This window comes from Capsicum annuum, chromosome 1 (genome assembly GCF_002878395.1).
Source record: "Capsicum annuum cultivar UCD-10X-F1 chromosome 1, UCD10Xv1.1, whole genome shotgun sequence".
Taxonomy (NCBI): Eukaryota; Viridiplantae; Streptophyta; class Magnoliopsida; order Solanales; family Solanaceae; genus Capsicum; species Capsicum annuum.
The window spans coordinates 52,389,286-52,395,285 of record NC_061111.1 but is presented as its reverse complement, the minus strand read 5'-3'; positions in this window follow the sequence as shown (position 1 = coordinate 52,395,285).

The window sequence follows — 6,000 nt, the reverse complement described above, 5'->3', positions numbered from 1 at the left end:
TTTTCTGAGGACACCAAAGTAGAAGTAGAATTGAGTGCCACCTTTCTCTACTCTCTCTTTACTTCTGATGATATATATGCCAATGTAGAGAGTAAGCCGTGTGGTTGTGATAAAGACTACGGGAAATGGGTGTGTTGCTTAGACCCGTGTCTATGGCCATTGTTCCCATTTAATCCCAGTGCCATCTTAGAGTGGAGAAGATTTACTCTCGGCTTGGGTGTGTTTATTTTGGGTGATTATCATAGCCAAGTCCTTGGTGAATTTATCGATGGCTTCATAATGTTTAACACTAAGGACTCTTGGTTATATGTCAAATATGAACCACCTTGGCATGTCGAGATTTGTTTTTGCCCGAGACTTGAACTCAAAGAGTCCTCGATTTATTTTTCTGGTGTGTGGGCTATTTTGAGTGCATACTGTTATTGTTTATTTTTGCTAATCCTAACCCTCATGCCATGAGAAAATATGCTTGTTTGTCTCTCTTTGATTTTGTAAGGCATGAATTTGAGGTAAATCCTAGGAGGGGAGGATGATATAAGTACAACCACAAAGATGGATGCATGTGAGAATGTAATGAACTCGGGACTTGGAGTGTGCGAGTGAAGGACTTAAAACACACCAAACAGACCCTAATCTCACACTTGGAGTGTAAAGAGAAGCCTTGGAACACAACAAGACAGCCCCTAAATACACTTAAAGGGAGCCTAGTTCTTAAAAGGGCATTTTGGACATTTTATATTTTATTTGTAACCTAGTATAAATAGAACATTGTAGGACTTTTAGACTTAGATTATTCATGATATTGTAAGTCTTAAAACACAAAGAAACACAAGTTCTCTCTCCTTGAGGCACCAAAATCGAAATTAGGCATAGAGAGTGTGGAATCACTCTTGTTGATCTCATGACTTAGAAACGTGATGCTTAGGAGGTGGATTCCGACATTGTGTCTTCGTAAAAGATAGGTGAACATTGTGTGTAGTGTTAAGGGTCCAAGAGTGGAATATGCTCTTGGGTTCTTAAGATTATACCTTCATTAAGTCTATCTAACTATCCCTTTACTTTTATTGTAATCTTGTAGTAGTTTGTGTTCTTGTAACTGTTTCTATCTCTTGTTAGTAAAATTATGTGTTGTTCCTATCTTGTTATTGTTATCCATCTCGCCATATTATTGCTGTTTGGTATACTTACACCTTCAATATCTTATTGTTATTATGTTTTCATTGTTGTTGTAGTGAATCCGAGAGTGGTCACCAAAGGAGTCCTCGGTTCTTCAAACTTGTGAACTAATTCGGTATTTGTTTCATGTTTCTCTTGTGCTTCTTGTATCACTTTCAGACTAAAAATTATGCCCCATGGACAAAAGTTGACTCTACCATATTATGTTTTCATTTATAAGATGTTTTACAACTATTGTCTTAGAGGCAAGACTTAGCTCAAGGACTTTCGAACTACAAATTATGCCCCATGGGCAAAAGTTGACACTACCACATTATGTTTTCATTTATGAAATGCTCTACAACTGTTGCCTTATAGGCAAGACTTAATTATCTCAACGATTTTTAAACTACAAATTATGCCTCATGGGCAAAAGTTGACTCTACCATATTATGTTTTCATTTATGAGATGTTCTACAACTATTGCCTTAGAGGCAAGACTTCGCTCAAGGACTTTCAAACTACAAATTATGCCCCACAGGCAAGAGTTGACACTACCACGTTATGTTTTAATTTATGAGATGTTCCACAACTCTTGCCTTAGAGGCAAGACTTAATTAGCTCAAAGACTTTCAAACTACAAATTATGCCCCATGGATAAAAGTTGACTCTACCATGTTATGTTTTCATTTATGAGATGTTCTACAACTATTGCGTTAGAGGCAAGACTTAGCTCAAGGACTTTCAAACTACAAATTATTCTCCACGGGCAAAAATGGACACTACCACGTTATATCTTTCATTTATGAGATGTTCTACAACTCTTGCCTTAGAGGCAAGACTTGGCTCAAAGACTTTCAAACTACAAATTATGCCCCACGGATAAGAGTTGACACTATCACGTTATGTCTTTATTTATGGGATGTTTTACAACTCTTGCCTTAGAGGCAAGACTTAACTCAAAGACTTTTAAATAATAAATTATGTCCCACGGACAAGAGTTGACACTACTGTATTATGCCTTTATTTATGAGATATTCTACAACTCTCTACTTAGAGACACGACTTATCTCAAGAATTTTCAAAGAACTTCGTAACAATAATTCATGCCCTTAAATTTGCTTTGATAGCAAAAAAAGAAGATACCTTTGCGGATTATCCAATTTTTTTATTTATTAGCTAAATATAGTAGAAGTTGAGAAAAAAGAATGATCAAACAAAATAGAGAAATAAAATAAAGATTGAGAAAAAAAAAGGAGAAAAAAATAAAGATCAAGAAAAAAGAGAAGAATTAAAAAAATTGAGAAAAATAAAAAAAAAGAGGAAAAAAAATGAAGTTTGAGAAAAATGAGGGAAAAAAGGAGAACTGAAAAAAAGAAACAAAACGACCAAACAAAATAGAGAAATTAAAAAAGAGTAAGGAAAAAAAAAGGCAAGAAAAAAATAAAGATTAATAAAAAAATGAAGGATTAAAAAAATTGAGAAATAAAAAAATGAGAGGAAAAATTAAAAATAAAGTTTGAGAAAAATTAGGGAAAAAAATAGAACTGATAAAAATCAAAAATTAAAAAAATAAAGGTTAAAGACAAATGAATCAAAAAAAAAAAAAGAAATAGATAATGCTTGAGAAAAAAATAAAAAAATAAAGGTTGGGACAAATGAATTAAAACATGAAAATAAAATTTAAAAAAATAAAAATTGAAAATAACATAAAATAGAATAATAAAATTAAAAAAAAAAGTGAAAATGATAAAAAATAGAATAATAAAATTAAAGAAAAAAATAAATAGTGAAAATAATTAAAAAAAAAAAATTGACAGACAAATAAGTAGGAAAATTTAAAAAAAAAAATATTTGAGGTGTACAAGGACAAAATGGTACTTGTACTATACTTAAAAAGTAAGAAAAAGTATTCTTTAAAGACATTTCTTATTAGGGTCAAATATCTAAAGTCACTCATAATTGGGTGTCCAAAATGATTCTAAATTAATTGATTATTTCATTATTCTAATAATTATTTTCAAACTAAAATTTGACCAACAGGTAGTTAGGTTTTCCATCTTTGTTTCATTATTATAAAGGAAGAAAAACATAAGACATATATAATATAAATTTCAACGAAAAAATAATTTCTTTTACTACTTTCCTATTTTTTTAATTTTAGTTTGGCAACTAACATATTGTATCAATCATGAAAGAGTTAATTGCAAAGCCTAAGATATAAAAAGTGAAAATAATAAAAAATAGAATAACAAATTTAAAGAAATAAAATAAAAACTAAAAAAAAGAGTAAATAATAAAAGTAAAGGAAAAATAAAAAAGTGAAAATAATAAAAAATAAAATTTGAGAGATAAATGAGTATGAAAAGTCTAAAAATATATTTGAGGTGTAGAGAGACAAAATAGTACTTTTAGTATATTAAAAAGTAAGAAAAATTATTCTTCAAAGACATTCTTATTTGGGGTCAAATATCTAAAGTCACTCATTTTTGGATCTATAACATAAAATTTCCTGATTTTTTACACAGTTTAAAAGCTCAAACTACATTGATAAGTAAGTTTTCAATATGGTCCAGCCCCATTCCATCAAGATTAGCCTACAAGGACTTTGAAATTTGATGGGCTAGGATCATTTTGATGGGCTAGAAAACAACAAGAGCAACCCATCATTATGTGGGCTGTGGGCTGTGGGCTGAGGCATGCGACGTGCCAGCACACTTTCAAAAAATATTATATTTAAGTACTCTTTAATTATAAAATATTGACATGAATATTTATAAAAAAATATTATATGTTATTACTACTTGTTAACTAAGTCTCAAATTCACAAACAAAGCAATTACATTATACATGAAATTGATACGGGATACATTAGATGTTTTGACACTATATCAAATACACTGCATAAAATTGATATCGAATACTTTATAAAAAATTGGATAAAATTGATGTCAAATGCACTGCATAAAATTGAAATTGGATACATTGGATAAAATTGATACTGGATATGCTGGATAAAATTAATATTGGATATATCAATGGTTACATTAGTGAAACTGATATTGGATATCTTAGTATTTGTGTCGAGAATTTGAAATCGTTGGGATTCAATATAATAATATAATATAAAATAATAAGAAAAAGAGGAATGAAAAGGAATAAGAATAAACAAAAGAATGAAAAGGAAAGGAATACGTGACGTTTGCCAAGGAATTCGACGCTTACAATTGCTGAAGAAAATGGTGCAACTTGCAATACAAACTGCAATAAAACTTGACTGTGATTGGTTCATCTGGAAGCAGAATTGGGTATAAATAGAAGCATCAGCTTATCATTTTAAGCACACCAAAACAGAGAGAGCAATAAATAGTACAGAGAGTAATTTACAATTTATTTTTAGTCTGAGAGAAAATAGTATAAGAATAATATTGTAGTGAGTTTTGTGAAATAATAGTGTTGATTCTTTTATAGTAGTAGTCTTTTGACACTATTAAATTGTAACCAGTATTATTGCAATACTCCATTTGAAAATTATGTTTACTCCGTTATAATATTGATATTTTTTGTTACTATTTTGTTATTGCTATTTAATTTGGATATTATCATTAGTGGGATTATTAATTCTTCCAACAATGTGATATTAGAGTCATGTCAAAAAATAGTCCACTTTCTTAAAAGTACCCCCATCTTACAAAAAATATAAAAAAAATTAGTGTCTACGAATGAATGTCATTCTTGGCTCCTAAGGTTTTTGGAAAATTGTAGACAAAGGGTACACAAAATTTGCCAAAGAGGAAACTCTTTCTCAAAATGAGAAATATGTCTTGATAAAGACAAGGAAGAAAGAATAACAGGCTCTCACTCTCATCCACCGGTGTTTGCATGATGATATATTTGAGAAGGCGGTTGATGCCACCACCTTGAAGAAAGCTTGGGAGATTTTGCAAACTTCTTTTTGAAGAGTTGATAAGGTGAAGAAGGTAAAGTTCAGACCCTAAGGATTGATTTTCAAGTTCTAAAAATGAAAGAATCTGAATCTATTTCAAATTTTTGTTCATGAGTGATGGTTGTTGTGAATCAACTAAGAAGGTATGGGGAGGAAGTAGATGATGTACGTGTGGTAGAAAAGATTCGATCTTTCACACTTAAATTAGGTTATGTGGTCTTTGCTATTGAGAAATCTAAAGATTTAGACTTTATGATGGTAGAGCTAATGGAATGTTCCTTTCAAGACCATGAAGAAAAAATTAAAAGGAAAAAAGAAGCGTCATTGGAGAAACTTCTTAAAACTGAGGCATCCTTCAAAAATTTTGAAGGTGAAAAAAGTTAAAGAGGAAATGAACAATGGAGAGGACATGGCAGACGTGGTGTTCGTGGAAAAGGAAGAAGTAATGTCAACAAATTAAACAATGAAGATAAAAATCACCAAACACTCAGAGGACGAGATCGTGATCAATAAAGAGGAAGAGGCCGTAGAGTTTATCAAGATACCAGTTACATAGGGTATGACAAATCCAAAATTGAGTGCTACAACTTTCATAAATTTGGACATTACTCTTGAGCATGTTGTAGTAATGTTGAAGAGAAAGCTATCCTTGTTGACAATAACAAAGAAGAAGGTGAATCAATGTTATCAATGGCACTCAAAGAAGATAATATAGATGATTGCAGTTCATGGTATCTAATTAATGAAGCAAGCAACCATATGGGTAGATACAAAGACAAGTTTGTGGAAACCCAAAAAACGGTGAAAGGTCACTAGTGAAAAAATGGGCTATGGGAACGGTTGTCATACCGTCTTCATATCTATAATAAACGTTCCAATAGTCCTACCGCGACGGTTAT